The sequence below is a fragment of the Chionomys nivalis genome, chromosome 19 (assembly GCF_950005125.1).
Source record: "Chionomys nivalis chromosome 19, mChiNiv1.1, whole genome shotgun sequence".
NCBI lineage: Eukaryota > Metazoa > Chordata > Mammalia > Rodentia > Cricetidae > Chionomys > Chionomys nivalis.
In genome coordinates, this window is record NC_080104.1 from 55,363,506 (window position 1) to 55,382,630 (window position 19,125).

At 50.0% G+C, this 19,125-nt stretch overlaps 1 protein-coding gene across 1 annotated transcript in view; it reads left to right on the forward strand.

The window, feature by feature from the left end:
• The first annotated feature begins 12,720 nt into the window (after positions 1-12,720).
• Positions 12,721-19,125, forward strand: part of Itgb2 (integrin subunit beta 2) — a 29,462-nt gene continuing 23,057 nt past the window's right edge. Inside the window, exon 1 of the mRNA XM_057751946.1 lies at positions 12,721-12,895. The gene's annotated coding sequence lies outside the window, so the exon portion shown is untranslated. The remainder of the gene's footprint in view (positions 12,896-19,125) is intronic.

Here is a 19,125-nt window from a genome sequence, read left to right on the forward strand (position 1 = left end):
GTGTGGTTGGGGCCACAAAGGAAAGCTGACTCAGGCGCAGCCGCCCTCGCCCTTTCTACTACTGTAGAGGGCGTCCTAGGCTGTCCCTCGGGTCTCAGGTGCCACCATGGAGGTTGAACTTCTTAGGGGCACTCTTGTCCCAAATAGTGTTCTAGCCTGCAAGGGAGCGCCCGTTAATTCTTTGGACTCCTGTACTCCTTTTCCTGTCGCTTGAGGGCACTCGTGTCCCGCTGGCCTGGCTCCTGCCAACCTCTGTAGCCCAATCCTCCAGGCTCGGTACTCGACCAAACTCCCGGTTCACCCTACTGCCTTTACCCTGGAGACTGGGTGTGGGTGAGAACCACTGGCTGCAGGCGCTTTCACTGGCACAGCTACTGGAGGTACACTGTGCCCTAGCGCCTGACTGTGGGCACACAGCTGCCTAGCCAGCAGCAATCACCGGAGTAACCTGGGTCCAGATCTGCTCCCCTGCCTTTATCCAAGTCATGGAGATAAACTCATGCCTGGCTTGTCTCATGGAGAAGGGGTCCCTTGAGCCTCCCAGGGAGGTGGCTGGCCTCCTTTTTTGCGGGGTCTTTTTTTTTTCCTTCAGGTGAGTTTGTCAAGGCCTGAGCTTCCCAAGCCTCAGTTTCCCTGCTTCTACAATGAGGGCTGGGATAGGTTAGAGTGCTTGTGAACTGAGAGTAAAGCAAGAGGAAGTGCCTACTGGCAGCTTGTAGCTGGACCTCGTGGTTTCCCAGGGCTGGGCAAAAAAGAGGCCAGTGACCCAACAGGGTGTTTGCCGTGTAAAGGGCAAGTACCCAAGCCCAGTGCTGGCACAGGAACGCCCGGCACTTCCGAGGCCCAGGACCTTCTGGTGGCTGAACTAGCTAGCAGTGCAGAGTCCTAAACCTGGCTCTGACCCTGCTTGCTAAGCAATGGGGCAACAAAACTCCTTCATACCTCTCTGGAGAGAGAGGCCTTGCTGACCACCAGGACTAAGCCCTTACACCCACCTCGGTCAACCTGCAAAGGACACAGAGCCACTTCCCAGCAGTCCCCTGAAGTGTGGTCAGAGGAGACCTGAGAAAGGTGTCCTTGGGTGCCCTCTTGCTGTCCTGTGACTTCCCCCTGACGCCACTGATTCTGTGCCCCCAGGCTAATTAGCCAGGGGCTTGGTGTCCTGGCCATAGAGAGGACCTCTGGGTAGGTGTTACTTCTGCCCTTTGGCTTCTGGCTCTGTTGATGGCTCCTGTGGCCAGGTTAACTCCGTAGCTGAGATGTTTCTGCAGCCTGGGGTCCTCTGCTCACACTGAGCTCCTGAGACCGAGGCGGCCCCACACATCTACACTCCAGGGGAGCAAAGGCTGGCAGTGGTCCAGGGTGTGTGTCCCCCCATCCTGTGGGAAACCCTGCAGTGGCACCCAGGGTGGTTCAGAGGAAGTGAGCCGGGAGACCCATGTCACAATTTAAAGTGCAGAAGACACAGGAGACCTAAGAGTCCCATGGCATAGAGCCCTGATGCCCTTACCCTCGGGGGTCGGTTATAGACTGGGCCCATCCTTTCAACACTCTCTCCCCATTGAGTCAGACCACTGAGTAGGTAGAGCTGGTTTGAGTAGAGTTGACTTTTATAATAACCTCCTTACTTACAATAAAAATACAGTTATCATAAACAAATTGAAAAGTAAAGAAGAGTCAGCTAAAAAAAAAAGTTGACACTTCTTGGATCCTATAACCCAGAACTACAGTGTGACAACCATTCAAGCAGCCCCGGCTGGCTCCTCCAGGGTCTGGGTGCCCATTCAGAGTCGATTACCGTCACCACTGCTGCTGTCTTTAGATCTTGACAAGTCAACACCGCCATTGTCCTTATTCTGTCTCTGAGCCCTAAGCTGGCCCAGCCAGAGAGACCACCACTACCAGTCTGTTTACTTGTTTTGGTTTTGTGAGACAGCCTCTCTATGTGGCCCTGGAACATACTATATAGGCCACGCTGGCCTTAAACTCACAGATCCCCCGTCTCTGCCTCCAGAGTGCTGATATTAAAGGCATGTACCACCACACCCAGCTCACCTACTGTTCCTTATACCCTGTTTCGGGGGGCCTGTTGATCAGTCCCTCTCAGAGCTAACCATCTGCCTGCCTAACGCTTCCCAGAGGGATGAAGGGGAATACTTGAAAGTGGAGGTGGTATTTGGATTGGGCCTTTCAGTGCCGAAAGGTGTGGATGGGCAGGGGATGGGCTCAGGGACAATCCAGTGTGTTCAAAGACGTGAGAGGTGGCTAGGTTTGACAGAAGCCAGAGTGGTGTGTAGTGTGTGTGTGTGTGGGGGGTCTATATTCTGTAGGCCTTCCTAGTGTCCAGAGCAGGGATAGTATGAGAAACAGTCTCTCTATGGTGTTCATTGCTCCAGTTCTCAAGCTGCCCCTTCTTTGGGGGCAGTGAGCGGAGATGCTTTGCTGTTCACGGCCCCCAGACTTCAGGTCTTCCTCCATATTGCCCTCACCTTACCCTCTTGCCCTCTTCTCTTGGAGAAGCCAAGATCTCACCATTCTACATCCTCGGAGATTAGGGTTGAATAGTTTGATTCCTTCCATTACACTTAAGGAGGCTCACGCAGATTCAGAAAAATTAGGAAGAATTGTCTGTATAAGTTCAAATGGAACCTAATGAACTATTCAGGGGCTAGGGAGGTCACGGACTAGAAGAGAACCAACTAGACTAACATAATTCCTTACTACACCCTAAAACTTTTCCTTATACCCACAAATGAGTGTAACTCTCACCCTTCATCAGGGATTCTTATTCTTTATATACATATATATGTATGTGTCTATATATGCGTGTATAGCCAGGAGGTGGTGGTGCACACATTTAATCCCAGCACGTGGGAGGCAGAGGCAGGCAAATCTCTGTGAGTTCAAGGTCAACCTGGTCTACAGAGCAAGTTCCAGGACAGCTAGGCCTATTACACAGAAAAACCCTGTCTTGAAAAAAAACAAAACAGAAAAAACCCAAAATATATATGCATGTATGTATAGTTGTATATATATATATATACATGCACATATAAAGCAATAATAAAAAAGGCTATCAATTTGAGAGGGAAAATTGGGGTGACTTGGCAGTGATTGGAGTAAGAAAATGATGTGATTATATTTTAACTTAAAATATATTACACAAGGGCTGGAGAGATAGCTCAGAGGTTAAGAGCCCTGGCTGCTCTTCCAAAGGTCCTGAGTTCAATTCCCAGCAACCACATGGTGGCTCACAACCATCTGTAATGAGATCTGGTGCCCTCTTCCGGCCTGTAGGAATACAGAATGCTGTATACACAATAAAAAAATAAAAAATAAATAGAATTGTTTTTAAAAAATATATTACACAAAATAATAATTATTGAGGACTGGAGAGATGGTTCAGTGGTTAACAGCAGTAGCTGTTCTTCCAGAGGTTCTGAGTTCAATTCCCAGCACCCACATGGCAGCTCACAACTGTCTGTAACGCCAGTTCCAGAGGATCTGGCATCCTCACACAGACATGTATACAGGCAAAACACCAATGCACATAAAAAATAAAAATAAATAAACCATTAAAAGTAATTATGTTTTTAAGTTCAGATGATGACTTTCCACAAAAATCAAAGATGATTTCATCAGACTCCACAATCACTGATCACTAGGACTGAATTTCATCCACACAGAGTGAGGGATGGTACCTGGGACCTCACGCATCCCCTAAACACTCTCTACCCACTGAGCTGCACCCACTCCCCTGTTTTGATTGCTTACAGCCTCACCTGTTCTGAGCATCTGCTCTGTGAGCCAGGCCTTTTGCAGGACCCTGTCACATGCCCCCAGCTGTCCTCAAACGCTGACACTTAAGGGAAACTGAGGCTCAGAGAAGGAAAGGCATGGGGAATCTTGAGGGTCTGGCCACAGCTTGTAGGCCCTACTGTGTCCTGATGCTACCTCAGCCAGTGTGACCCTCAACAGACAGTGAAGAGCAGAAAAAAGGACCCAGAGAAACGTGAGTACAGAAATCAGGGTGAGAACACATTTGCTTGGATGTGTGCAGCCCGGGCCTTCTGCTGACATTCTCCTGGGGATGTCAGTAGTTTTGTTCCAACATCGGTGGAAACCACACACTGAGCAGGAAATGGTGGTTTGGTAAGATCTGGAAAGAGAAGTGACACAGGGCAAGCAGAGGTCTCACCCAGGTGGGGCCTGGGTTGGGGCTAGGTGCCTTACATCTGACCTATGAACCTCTGCCCGTCCCATAGCATGGCCTTTGGAGTGCAGGGGATTGCACTACTGGGAAGGTAGTTTTGCCTTCACGTTTTGGTATTGAAAATATCAGTCCCTCCCTGTTCCCTCTACCCCACATAGTCCTATAGGTTTTTTTTTTTTTTTACTTTTTATTTTATTGTTTTGTTTTGTTTTTTGAGGCAGGGTTTCTCTGTGTAGCCCTGGATGTCCTGGGACTCACTTTGTAGACCAGGCTGGCCTCGAACTCACATAGCTCTGCCTGCCTCTGCTTCCCGAGTGCTGGGACTAAGGCATGTGCCACCATGCCTGGCTTTAATGAATTCTTAGCCCTTTTATTGTTCTGATCACACAAATGTTGTTCGGTGTTGAGCTAAACTAATTATAGTTTTGTGTACGACTTTCTGGTTTTCCTCTAGAGTTGATACTTGCTTAACTTTTTTTCCTTGCTCAACCTCTTCTGACTCAGAACCACATTTCCCTCACCCCTAGGAAGGTCTGTAAAATGATTCTCAAAATAATGTCCACATAGTCCAGCCTGTAGATCAGTCTGTCTAAGGAGGGATAGGAAGCAAATTTGGGTCAACAGTCCTAGGAGGGCCAAAGTCCTGCCCCTCTTAAATCCTGTGACATCTTTTGGTGACTCACAGAAGCAAGGATTTGACTTCTTCGGCTCCTTTCCACAAAGAGGAAGACAAAGGAGAAACTGCTCTGGAGGAAGTGATTGGATGAGGAGCCATCGTGGTCAGGACTGGGAGGGCAAGGGGAACAACCCTGCTTCTCTCCTTCCTGCGCCCATACCTGGCTACCCTGCTCTGGGAGGGCTTGGGATCCCTTGTGCCTGCTTGTGTGGTTCCAAAGGACCAAGCAAGAGCGAGCCCGGGACACTGCCTGTTGCCCACAGGTTTCCTGTGTTTCTCTCAGAGCTCTCGCCTGCCGCCGCCTCCTCTCACCTCCTCCTCTGCCAGCTCCACCTCCCACCCCTGATTCACCGCAGAGGTGGCCAGGGCTCAATCTATGCTGCAAAAGGAAGTCTCTTAGGGGAAGGAGTCAAAAAGGAAGAGGCAAAGATGGGGGCAGGGCATCAAAAGACCGGAGTTGGGCCAGAGGGAAACTTGAACAGGTCAGCTGGGAGGCCCAGCGAGGCCCAGGGAGGCCCAGGGCTGGGGACGGTCTACGAGCCACTTCTGAGCATACTCCCAGGGTGTATTAATACAATGTGCACCCTGCCTCAGTTCTTCCTCCCTTCTCTCTCTGCTGGCCCTTACTGGTGCCTAGGGGCAGCTCCCACCCCTCACTGACCTATCAGATTGGCCCTCCAGCATCCCAGCAGAATCAAGTGCAGCACCACTCCCCAGAATCCGACTTTCACCAAGAGCCACCAGCTTCATCGTGGTAACTGATGGAAGTAGAGCTGGGGAGCACATGGCAGTGCTTGGATGGGCAAAAGGAAGAATGGCACATAACGTGCTCCCTGTCTTCTGAGTCCTCACATCCTCTTCTTTCTGTCTTGTTTGTTTGGAAATACTCTTTGTATCCCTGGCTATCCTGGAACTTACTCTGTAGACCAGGCTGACCTCAAACTCAGAGCTGCCTCTGCCTCCTGAGTGCTGGGATTAAAGGAATACAGGCTTTTTTAAAAAAAAAAAAAAATTAGGAATCTGATATAGCTGAGGATAGTCTTGAACTTCTGACCTTCCTGTCTTCATCTTCCAACTACTGGGATTACAGACATGTAGCACCACTCCTGGCATAATGCTGGGGTTGAACCTAAGGTTCCGGGGATGCTAGGCAAGCACTCTGCCCACTGATCTACAGCCCATCTCTCTTCTTGGCTTCCTTCTAACTCTTGCCCACCAGGCCTGGAGTGTCCTCTGGGTTCCCACTCACTATGCCATGACCTGCTACTGACCTACTTGTCTCTTAGCACAGCTCAGTGTTCTCTAGGACCCATTGCTTGCCCTCTGTACCGGGGAGAGACCTCACCCACCGCTGATGAGCTTAGTCTCCTTCAGGTGTGGGTGAAAGGGACGTGGATGGAACTTGTGGGTCTACAAAAGGGGAAGCCAGCTCCCAGAATCTAACTCCCGCCCTGCCCACCCCTCCAGCCTCAGGACCTGACTCCTTCTTGGAGTAGTTCAGGAATGGCAAAGAAATGGTGCTGCATCTCAGCATCTTTGCAGGATGGAAGCATGGTCTTGCTCTCTGGGACCACATCGCCCTCCCAATTTGGACCAAATACAACCAAAAGTCCAGCGGCTCACCCGTTAACTGCTTGAGCCCGGTGCCCAGCTGGGCATCTCTGGCCTCTGTTTTCTCACTGTGAAGTGAGAGGCTGGTAGCTTCCTGGTCCTCCCACACTATGTTTTCCTCTAGGCATGGGCACGTCTGGTGTTGTAGATGAATTGCTTCCTGTACTTGCCAGACTTTCACATAGAAAAGTGTGAATGGGTTTTGGTTTCCAGCTTTGAAAGCAGGCTGCGTGTTAAATACACAGGTAGGTTTTGTGCAGAGTCAGAGGAAGCAAGTGAATGTACATGCACGCATGCGCCCACATGCACGACAAAACAACTGAGGATGTCTCCCCTGTTGTGCCATCAGAATCTCCTCTGGCCCTACCTGTGCTCCTTCCACACTCTTCCCCACAGTCCTGCCTAGCCATCCATACTAGGTTCTCAAGGTCAAGTTGAACTCTCTTCTCCACCGGCTGCTGCCGGTCCTCAGCTTTGCCTCAATGGGCTGCTTCCCCGATTCTGTCTCTGCTACAGGCTCACCCATTCTTTAAGCCCTGTCAGGAGCTTGGGGTTATTTCAGCGCCTTCCAGTCCTTCACATTCACCAGCTATTCTTGCCCTCAACTGTGCAGTTCAGAATGCCAGTCTCGTTTCCCCTTGATTCGCAAGTGAACCCTTCCTGCCCTTTCCTTCTTAGTCCGCCCACATCACCGCATTTAGGGCTGGCTTCACATTGGAAGTAATGAGTCAGGCTATGTTTTGAAGTCCCACCTACCCATATCTGCCTTGAAGTTGGTGCTACGAGCCCTTGGCACACTGTGTGATTATCGAGGTGGTTGGCCTGAGCTCTGTGGCTTAGAATTCTATTTTCCACTGGTCTCTCCTATTTCCCGTTTTTCTTTTCCCTTTCACTCTTTCCAGTGTGAATGTTTATATTGCGATATTTTTGTTAGTGAATTTTGTTCTTGACAGTTTTTGTATAGATGTGACAGTTAATGTTTCTTGTCAGGATGTAGAATACCCTTGGAGACAGACTTGGGGGTGTATGTATTCCATTTGTTGCTGTGATAAACACCACGACCAAGGCAACTTGTAGAATGAAAAGACAGCTGGACTTATGGGTCTAGAAAGAGAGACCTTGGTGTTGGGAAAGCCTGGAAGGCTGGGGGCTGGAGCGGGAAGCTGAGAGGTAACGTCTCAGCTGCAAATACAGAGCAGAGAGAGTGAACTGGAAACAGGGCAGGGCTAAAACCCCTCAAACTCTATCCAGTAATGCACTTCCTCCAGCAGGGTTCCACCTCCATCACCTCCCAAAACAGTGCCACCAGCCAGGGACCTACTGTTCACATAAGTGGGTCTGCAGGTGGCAGGGGGGACAATTGCACTCGAATCACAGCAGCGTGTCTGTGAGTGGCTTTTCAGACTCGTTAGCTGAGGAAGGAAGACCCAGCCTGGACATAAGAGGCACCAGTCCATGAGCTGGAGCCCTGGACCGAATGGAAAGATTAAAGCGAGCTGAGTGCCAGCGTTCATCTCTGCCTCCTGACTATGGGTGCCATGCAACCAGCTGCTCACACTCCTGCCGCCGCCGCCGTGCCTTCCTTGCCGTGACGGATCGTGTCCCTTCTTAAACTGTGAACTGAAACAAACCCTTCCTCCTCAGGTAGCTTTCTGTCAGGCATTTTATCAGAACACGGTAAGAGTCATGGCTGCTATAGGGGGTGGCAGTCCACACACTGAGCATTTGTTGTCTACTCAGCAGGGATATTTTTCCACTTCGAATGAGATACAGAGACACCCTTCACCCCCAGGGTGCTGAGAACCAGCCCAGCTCTGTAATAGTCACCCTCTCCCCACCCACGCACACCCACCCTGGCCTGTGCTGACTGCTCTTCTACCCTTTACTTCCTTTTTTGTTTTGCTTGTTTGAGACAGTCTCATGCTGTAGCCCATGCTAGCCTGGAGCTCACTCCTCCTTGGCTTGGCACTCCTCCTGCCTTAGCCTCTCAACTAATAGGACTATAGGCTTAAGTCCCCATGCCCAGATTTGCTCTCTACTTCGAGAACAACTTTTAAGCTTCACTGTATAATTGAGAAACAAGAGGTGCTCTGTGTGTGTGTATGTGTGTGTGTGTGTGTGTGTGTTGTCTGATTTATTTCACTTATCATCAATGTTCCTATAAATGGTAGGATCCTCTTCTATGTGCCATATATTTTTTCACCTTTCATCCACCAATGGATTCCCAGTTTGATTCTGCTTTATGACTGTAATGGATAGTGCAGAGGTCCCTCAGCACACTAATTTCCTATCATTAAGCTATCTACCCAGGGAATGTCAGTTCAGATGGTAGTTCTATTCGTGGCTTTTTGAGGAAGTTCAATCTGGTTCTCCATACTGGACATGGTAATCAGCATCCCTACCAGAAGTTCATAGGAGCCCCCCCTTTCCCAACCCCTCACGGCATCTGCCATTCCGCTGGGGCCAGAGGACCGCCCTCTCCTGCAGCTTTGATTTGCATTTTCCCCATGGTCTAGTGATGTTTAATATTTTTCCATATTGGTCGGCTACTTGTACACTTCTTTCCAAGAAGCAGATGATCAGATTATTTGCATAAAGTGAGCTTATTTCTCCTGTTTGCTGTGAAACTTGCCTTTGAGAAGACTCTCACCATTGTGTTTTTTTTTCATAAAAGGTTTATAAAAGATTTGAGTCTAAAGTATGCATATGTTTGAGGAAGTCAAAAAAGGGCCTTCAATCCCCTAGAGCTGGAGTTACAGCTGGTTGTGAGTTGCCTGGTGTGGGTGTCGAGAACCAAACTCCAGTCCCCTGCGAGAGCAGACAAAGCTCTTAACTGCTGAGCCCTCACCCAGCCCCTTGCAGCTTTGAGCTGCACCATGCGACCAGCATTATGACCCCCTTATTAGCCCATGGTGGAGGTGTGCTGGGTTTCTCACTGGGGGGTTTCTCTCCTGCTTGGCAGGGTTCCCGCCTTCTCCTTTCATGGTCTCCCTTCATAGTTAATTTGGACTTCCTCATTATTTCGGCGTTTTGGACTACACTGAGGCTAGCTTTGTGGCTCAGCAAGTGATCCCCAATATTTTAACATTATTGTGTATGTTAGTTTTACTCTTCTGGCTTTTTGAGGGGGCCCGCCACCCAGCTCCTAAATAAATAACACACACGGAGGATTATTATTGCTTATGAATGTTTGGCTTGTTTCTTGCCAGTTTTTCTTAACTTATATTATCCCGACAACCTTTTGCCTCTGGGCCTTTATATTTCTCTATTTCTTTTTTTTTTTTTTTTTTTTTGGTTTTTCGAGACAGGGTTTCTCTGTGGTTTTGGAGCCTGTCCTGGAACTAGCTCTTGTAGACCAGGCTGGTCTCGAACTCACAGAGATCCGCCTGCCTCTGCCTCCCGAGTGCTGGGATTAAAGGCGTGCGCCACCACCACCCGGCTTATTTCTCTATTTCTGTATACCTCCATGACTTGCTGTGTGGCTAGGTGGCTGGCCCCTGATGTCCTCTTCCCTTTGTTCTCTTGCTCCTTCTCCACCCAGCTTTCCCCTTCTGTTTATCCTCTCTGCCCGCCAGCCCCGCCTATCTTTGCTCCTGCCTCGCTATTACCCGTTCATCTCCTTATTAGACCATCAGGTGTTTTAGACAGGCACAGTGACACAGCTTCACAGAGTTAAACAAATGCAGCGTAAACAAAAGTCACACACCTGAAAATAATATTTCCCCAACATTTGTGTCCAAGTTAGAGAGAATATTCCTTCAAACATTTCACAGCACAATCTCCGTTCTATTTAACTTGTCTTCCTAAGTCACACTTATGATGGTTAATTTTGATATCATCTAAATTAAGGATTAAGAAATACTGGAAGAATTAGTGAAATAGTCCTTTGGGTATTTCTGTAAAGGAGTTTCTAGATGAAGGTGGGCAGTACCATCCCATGGGCTGAGGTAGGACCCAACGCCTTCTTCTGACCTCCAGCTGCACCCACACACAAACATCCAGACCAACACAATAAAAAGAAAAAAGCTGAGCATGGTGATATACACCTTTAATCCCAGCACTCCGGGGGTGGAGGCAGGCAGATCTCTTTGAGTTTGAGACCAGACTGGTCTACTTAGAGTTTCAGGACAGCCAGGGCTAAATAGAGAGATTCTGTCTCAAAACAAGAACAAAATTAATAGATAGATAAATAAGCATAATTTATTATTTTTTAAAGATTTGTGTATTTCTTATGTATACAGTGTTCTGTATGTCTGCAGGCCAGAAGAGGGCACCAGATCTCATTATAGATGGTTGTGAGTCCCCATGTGGCTGCTGGGAATTGAACTCAGGTCCTCTGGAAGAGCAGCCAGTGCTCTTAAAGCTGAGCCATCTCTCCAGCCCCCAAATAAATACAATTTAAAACAAAATAAAATTTGATTTTAAAATAAAACATAAGCCCTCTTTTAAAGAAAGGGAAAGTCAAACTACTGAAGCTACGTTCCCCTTCAGTTTCCCATCTGCCACAGTGAGCTCTGCTCTCATCCCCCACACACACCACGGGCAGGAGCCTGTCCTGCCCCCAAGCCTTCCCTACCAAGGTGGCCACATCCCATGAGCCAGAATGAATCCTCGCTCCCTTTCATTTCTCCTTGTCAGGTATTGATTTCGGGGACGGGAACAGCCACTGACACCTCGCTAAAGAGGCCTGCAGGTCTGTGGCTCCATCAGTTAGCTCATACGTCAGTTTTCACTGTGTATTTCATAAGATCTAAGATCGTGGGGTCTGTGTGCGTGATGTGAAGTGTGTCCGTGTTTGTGCATTTGTGAGAGAGCCTGCTCATGCATGCATGCAGTGGAAGCCAGAGGTGGGTATCTGATGTCTTCCACAATGGGCCTCCATCTTATTTTTTGAGACAGGGTCTCTTGACTGAATCTAGAGCTCACCCATTAGCTAGATTGGCCGACCAGTGAGCCTCAAAGATCCTACTGTCTACACACGCAGCTCTGGAGTCAGAGATGCACACAGTCACACCCAGCTTTGCATGTGGCTTCTGGGGAGCCGAACTCAGGTCCTGATCCTGTGCAGCCAGCCCTTTACCCTCTGAGCTGTCTCTCTGGCCTCTGGATTAGGCCTTCCTGATCTTTCTGGGTAGTATTAGTATCTTCTACAAGGATACGTAGATCTCCCATTCCTTGCTTTATTCTTCAATCCTCTTTGAGGTAGGCTCTTACAGTATTGCCTGACTGGTCTTGAATTCACAGCAGTCCTTCCGCCTCAGCCTCCTAAATGCTGGTCTCAGGTGTGAACCTTGACACCTTCTTTCCAGCGCTTTTTTTTAAGTTAGTCTGATATCATCTTTCGCACATTTTTTCAACTGTGAGAAAATACACATGAAAGTTCAGGGTTGTTAGCTTCATCTTCTTGTAACCCTAGCAACCATCATCCCCAGGACTTCCAGCAACGCTGAAACTGTCCCATTCAACAGCTTTATCCTCATGCAGCTCTATCTTTGAAAATTCTACCGGCTATATCACAGGCAGAAAGGGTAGAATGTGAACACCGCGGTCTTTGGCCCCCACCCCGTTACTGGGGCCAGCTTACGGACGTCGGTCCTGTATTCACACCCGTCTCCAACCTCTGCCCCGATCACAAGGAAGAAAATCTGAAATGTTATCATATCATCTCAAACATTTCAAACTCTTAAGAGGGAGACAGTGAGAAGTAACCACAAAACATCATCGCTGAAAAAGACTAATGTCTTCTCAACATGGCCGACATCTCAAATGTTATGTTACGGTTCCCACTCCGGGTCTCTCTTTTTGCCCCCTCTACTCTTGCAAGTTGTCATGTGGGGTTTTGTCCACCCTGGACTTTGTGATATGAGTCCCTACACATCGCTCTGTACCCATCCCCCCTCGGGAACCTTCCCCCAGCCTCCTTCCTCTCACTCACCTGCTTCCTTCAGGAGGCTACCGCCTCAGCCTGTACATTTGTAACTGGGTCTCTCTCTCAGTCAGCCTCTGCTCACTGGTCCCTGAGTTCCTACCTCTTTTCCACACACTTGTTCAAGAGCTTCCCAGTGCCATCGAGATGACCGATGACCGTTGCCTCCCGCAGGAGGCCCTCCTCTCTCGCTGCAAAGCTTGCCATCACCTACAGGTTCCTCCCTCTCTCGGTATTTCTTCTCTGACTCCCCGCTTGTCAGGGGGCTGGGGTGAAACCCACATGTGGGCCAAGGAGCAGCACTGTCACCCTACTTCCTCTTGGGTGCTTACTTACAACAGGAAGCATCAGGCTGGGGCCTCAGTGGCTGTGTTCTCTAGACACTGCCGCAGAGCCAGCTGGCAGGGAGCAAGCAGACATTGTCAGTCAGCCAGACCCGCTGAGTGGAGGGCTCCAGGAACCCAGAGCGGTGAGTGCAGGGCTCCTGGGCTGGGCTTTTCCCTCGGAATTCCTCTTCATTTCTCCAGCCCTAGAAGAGGTGCTAGCAGCCCATCTGGGTCCGTCGCCGGGAGTATCTCACAGGAAAAGGTATTGAGACCTTTTCTTTATGACTTCTGGGTATCCAGACCCTCCTGACTGATGTCCACTGGAGGGAGTGTGGTGCCACCCTGGGGCAGAGTCACCGAAGCCCCAGGAACTCCTATAACCGGGCGCGGGTCAGCGGGCAGAGGACTGCGTTGATTCCCTCTCTGCCATGGTGCCTGGGTACCTGGGGCTGAGGAAGGCAGCTATGACGGGAGGTAGGACGAAGCAAGGTGGAGTTAAGGGGATGTGGGCCGTCACCTACCCGCTATGGATGGAAGTAGATGCCTGTGGTTGACAAGGTGACTTGCTAGATCGAAGGCAATAAATGGGAGAAAGAGCTGAGACATCTGTTGGCGCCCATCTGCCTTACAATGAGGGCCTTGAGATCTTTGTGTCTTAGGAAAGAACTTCTCAGACTGCCCCGCAAGTCTCCGAGACCTGGGCTACCAACGCCCAGCCTAGCCCACAGCATACCAACCAATGAGGAAGTCCTCTGCCCAACAATCCCACACACTGTAGTGACCAGGCCTGGGGCTAGGAACCACAGGGCCACATCCCAGACAGGGGCAGTAATGGATGCCTGTGGGGCCCAGCCCTATGAGATTGGCTTGGGGGCGAAGGTGGGGGGGTGGAGAGGAGGGGGTGGGCACAGAGGGCGGGGTGGGCTATAGCTGCTGAGGGGCTGACTGGCTCTGTGAAGTGGATTCCATGAGCTTGGGTCTCAGGTGGCAGACACCCTTTCTGTATCAGCAGTGGATGAATTGATAAGTGATCATTGATCTCTGCCCTGAGCGGGAGTCAGGCTCAGGGGCCTCTGCCAAAGCAGGAGTCAAGTGAGCAGGCCCTGAAGGTTAGATGGGGCTGCAGAGGTCCAAACTTCCTACCTCCACCCTTCTCCAGCAACTCTGGTTTTCTCTGTTGAAGTGTGTGGAACCATCTTGTCAAAGGCTGCCGGGGTGAACTGCCGTCACTCTGGGAGTGTGGGGGCGGAAGAGTCATACAATTGCCCTTTACAGGAAGTTCTGCACAGGGGCTGACTTCGATATAGGGCTTGGGAGGAATCATTCTGCTTTCTGTGTAGAAAGGGTGTAGGCTGTGCAGGCCGTTGGACTCTCATAGGGTTGGCTGCCAGGCTTTGCAAACTCCAACCATCTACAGTGAACAGTGACACAAAATTCACTCCCCGGAGGATGGAGTGGAGGAGGTAACGGGGCGTTGTCACTCAGGCACAGGTGGCTCTCTGTGGGTGGCAGGGCTGTGGGAGGGGCTGATTGTGTGGGTGGGGCTGCACGGAGCCCCAGTGGGGTAACTCTGTGGAGAGGGGTGGGTCCTTCCCTCCCCTTTTGGCCTTCAGTCCTGCCTGAAGTTGTGTCAATCAAGGCTCCCAAATACTCTCAAGTGTACTCTGTCACCCAAGGTTACAGTTCTAGCCTCTGAGAAAACCCAGCTCAGGATGCCCCCTGCCTGGATGCTGGACACCCTTGAGTGATGCTCAGGAGATGCCCGCAGGCAGCCAGTCAAGCGTTAGCTGTGTCCAGCCTCCGTACTCTTTTGCATGAATGGGACCTCAAATGGGAACGCTAGTTACCTCCCAGATCCCATGAGTCCGAGCGACCCCCAGGCCCTGTGGAGGGGTTTCTGTGACACTTTGACAATGGGAGGCAGCAGCCAAGCTGACACGGGTGGCCCAGGTGTGCTGGGTGGCTGGATGGCTGCTGAGCCCTGCTGGCTCTATGAAGTAGGTGTCTCTGCTGGCTGGAGTTCAGGCCTTGCCTCTGTATGTGGATCTCACACATAGTAGGTCTGACAGGATTTGCTTGGTGTCTGAGGTGAGCAACAGATGAAGGTGAGGTCACTCTGAGCGCAGGGGAAGTCTTCTAGTCCTTTCTTCAGGACCTTCTCCTAGATCAGAGCAGGTTGGTGGCACAGTCAGAGTTCTAACATAAAGCCAGGGTCAGGTCCCTCATCATCATCCAGCAAGCGGTTCCTCGGTAAAGAGTTGGCCCCTAAGAGGTGATGTGTAGGACTGGAGGGATGGTTCAGTGGTTAAGTGCACAGGCTGCCCTTCCAGAGGTCTTGAGTTCAATTCCCAGCAACCACATGGTGGCTCACAACCATCTCTAGTGCAATATAATGCCCTCTCCTGGCACAAAGGCATACGTGCAGGTAGAGCACTCATATACATAAAATAAACGAATAAATAAATAAATCTTCTTTAAAAGAAAAAAAAGAGGTGATGTGCCGAGATCAGATCAGGTCCTGGGTCCTGCTGGGTGGGTGTGTACCCTGACGGCCTCCTCCCTCCCTAGAAGACATAGCATCTGAGCTACTCACAGTTCTGGCATCAAGGAGACCTTCTGCTGGGTCTCCCCTGGGTCCCTGTGAACACCATCATCCACGAGCAGCCAGTACTCAGATGGTCTGTGTAGGATCCGAGAAGGTGGGGACCCACCACCGCTTGGTGCTGATGGGGGAAAAGAAAGACACGGAAGCACTTTGGCTGCCCCAGGATCAAGTCAATCAGGAAGCTCAGCCTCACAATGCTGGTTGTTTGTTTGTTTGCTTTGCTTTGCTTCCTGAGACAGGGTTTCTCAGTGAAACAAGCCTGGCTGTTCTGTAACTCATTTTGTAGACCAGGTTGACCTTGAACTCATAGAGATCTGCCTGCCTTTGCCTCCCAAGGACAGGTATTAAAGGCATGTGCCACCACCGCCTGGCACAATGCTGTTTTACATCACCCCAGGAGTGCCCTGAAAGCTGGGCTTTAATTCAGGGTCTAGAGGACTCAGAGTTCTTCACAGAAATGAACCAACACGAGGCAGGCCCTTCAACTGGTAAGATGAGGCTCACTGCACTGTGCAGGAAAATCTACTTTGAGTCTATGGACATAGAGGTTCACCCTGAAAAGGCCTGCCCGGTAACACCCAGCCTCATGTGGGAACCAGTGCTGGGGGCCTGTAGCTCAGCCACACAGACACATGAGAGTTACCCTCTCAGGGTCCTTTGCTTCTGGGAAGGGAGGAAATGGAGTGGCCTGTGTGTGGCCCTATGCAGCTGGGCCTATGTCTAGGATGTTCTAGGGGTGGGGCTGATGTGTTTTCCCTCTGCAGCTGTGCCTGGCTGTGTTGCCTAGGTGTGTGAGCCTGTCAGAGCAAACCCACAGACTGAGGCCAGACATAGGTTGACAGAGACAAAGGCTAACCCTTCGTCTCACAGGGGTACTGTGAGCAATGGAATGTCTGTAACATAAGGGCCTGCTTGTTGGGGTTTCTGTCCTGCCCAGTTCCCACAGCTGGAAAGCTCCAAGAAATTACACAGAGGTCTATATTAATGATAAACTGATTGGCCCCATTAGCTCAGGCTTCTTATTAACTCTTATAACTTATATTAACCCATTATTCTTATCTATTTAGCCACATGGCTTGGTACCTTTTTTGGCAGGATAGGTTACATCTTCCTTCTTCAGTGTCTGGGCAGGACTCCCGAAGGAACTTCCTTCTTCCCAGAATTCTCCTGTTTGACCCGCCTCTACTTCCTGTCTGGTTCTCTCACCTATACTTCCTGCTATTGGCCAATCAGTGCTCATTTAAAACATAATTGACAGAATATAGAATTGTCCCAGACCAGAATGTCCATTACTGTTTCTAGAGGACAACTGTCCACTTCCAGGAACTGGCCCTGACCCAGTGGACCCCCCACAGCCCTAACCCTACCAATGATTCATTGCAACACGTTGCAGCCTGTGGGAAAGAGATGTGGACGTGGGCATGAAGCTCTCTGTGAGGCTCAAATCTGGACAGTGAGAAATGCAGGGGCTTTGAGTTTCCCAGTGCTGCTGCTTTGGAAGCTTCTGGGGACAGAGACCTCTCATCTGAGTAGTGGTCAGGGATCTCCCTGAGCTCCAGGGTCTAAGGATGCTCAGGCTGAGCGCCAGGGAGCTGTCAACTGTGCTCCACAGTGCTGTTGAGAGCGGTAGGTGCTCTGGAAATCCAGAAACTAGCTGGAGGTCTTGGGGCAGGGCAGGTACTGCAAGGTGCAGGAACGACCAAGTCCAAGAATGTCTCAGAACAGCCTGAATGCCCCAGTCCCTGTCCCAGAAGGGACCAGCAAGCATTTGCTGGATGAATGAGTTAATGAATGAAGCGATGAAGGATTGATGAGCAGGCTCCCATAGCAGTGTGAGGTCACCACTTCCATTCTTCCCTCTGTCATGGTAGGACTCTCCTTGGGGACGTTGGCAGCAGGGGTAGAAACACCAATAGCAATCTCACATAGTGCATCTCTATGTGACGTCACCATGCACAATTACTACATAAACTGAAACATATAGACAGAATATGGAGGAACTTGAAGTCACTGGTGTTATGGTACCCACAGGACTTTGGTCCATGGCTTTTCCTTTTTCCCAGCCGTTCACTTTCACTATGAGAATGAGTTGCCCCAGCAGCTGTCTGCACCATGATGCTACTGCGTCAGATTCTACAGGGCAGGAGTCGTGTTAAACTGGTAAAACCATCTTCCGTTGGAAAGCTACTCCAGAAATGCCTATCTTTTGATGGGTATCCCATGCCTCTCAGCATCTGAGTTCTGCCTGTTGAATGACCTGCTCACGGTCCGTGCTCCTTGGAGATGCTCACCTTTTATCATTAACTTCTCAGATTCTGTTAGAGAGGAAGCGCTGCAGCAGGAGAACTCTCCTGCACTAGCATGCCTGTAAGGACGTTTGGAGTTTCCCTCTGTGGGACTTCTTATTGCAGTGTTATTTATTTGTTTATTTGTTTGCTTGCTTGCTTGAGATAGGGTCTCACTATATATAGCTCTGGCTGTCCTGGAATTCACTACATATTATCAGGGTGGTCTCGAACTCACAGAGATCCACCTGTTTCTGCCTTCTGAATGCTGGGATGGAAAGCTTGTTCCACTGTGCCTAGTGTGTTGTAGTGTTCTTCGATGGCTTTAGAAGTGAGTTTCATTTAATCCTAGTTGGTCAGTTGCTGCAGCTCTCGGCACTTCCAGACTCCATCAGTAGTAAGCTTCCATATCTCTCACTCACTTAGGAAGTTTCTTTTGTAGATCTGGCGGTTGTCTGAGAGTCCATGGGACCAGTATCTTCCATAATCAGTGCTCCTTCTGACCCCTTTGGCCTTTTGTTCCAAGTCTGCCTGGAGTTCTAGGACCCCAGATGCAGTATTCCAGAACCAGCTCCTCCATTTGTTCCTGTGGGTCCCTTGTCCTAATTAGCTTTGTCAATTTTACACAGCGTTAAGTCATCTGAGAAACTTCCTGGATCAGATGGTCCTGTGAGTATATATATGTTGAAATGTCTTGACGATTAGTCGATGTTGGAGGTCCTATACCACTGTGGGCAGCACCACGCTCTGTGCAGGTGGCCCTGGGCTATCTAGGAAGCCAGCTAAGTGTAAGACTGTGGGAGAGTGAGCCACTAAGCAGGGTTCCTCTGTCCTTCCTTTCTACTTCAAGTTCCTGTTCTAGTTCTTGCCCTAACTTCCCACGATAATGACTATGCCCTACACACTGAAAGAAACCCTGTCCTCCCCTAACTCGCCTGTGGTCAGTGTTGTATCACTACAACAGAAGGGGAACAAGAACATCCTTTGTTCCCCATGTTTGTCCAGAGCGATGGGTCCTAGACCAGTGTCCCCAAGCCAGCTGCTCCCTGTTTCTACTGCACCCTTGTCCTCTGCTCAGAGCTCCGGGCCCCCAGAACCCTGTCCAGTACCCTGAGCCCATCTGCCTCTGGTTCTCCTGTGAATGTGTAATGACAGAAGTGACTTCATGTTGACACTGGACTGATATCGTCTCTGACCATCACACGCCTTTATTTTTGTTTTCCTCAGACAAGTGCGGTCCTAGGATTCCATCTCCTCTCCCCCCAAACCACACGGGGCCGGGCCAGTCTTCAGCTACTTGATTGCCCATGTAGCTCTCAGTCAGGCGCCTCGTGTGCTCTGGCTCAGGACAGGAAGCCACCCACCACGAGCCTTTTGTAAGACTTACCACCTCTCTGCTGATTTTCTTACAACACCGCCCACAGGATTTCACGTGCCTCCAGTTGTCCTTGAACTCACTACAGAGCTGAGGAGGACTTTGAAC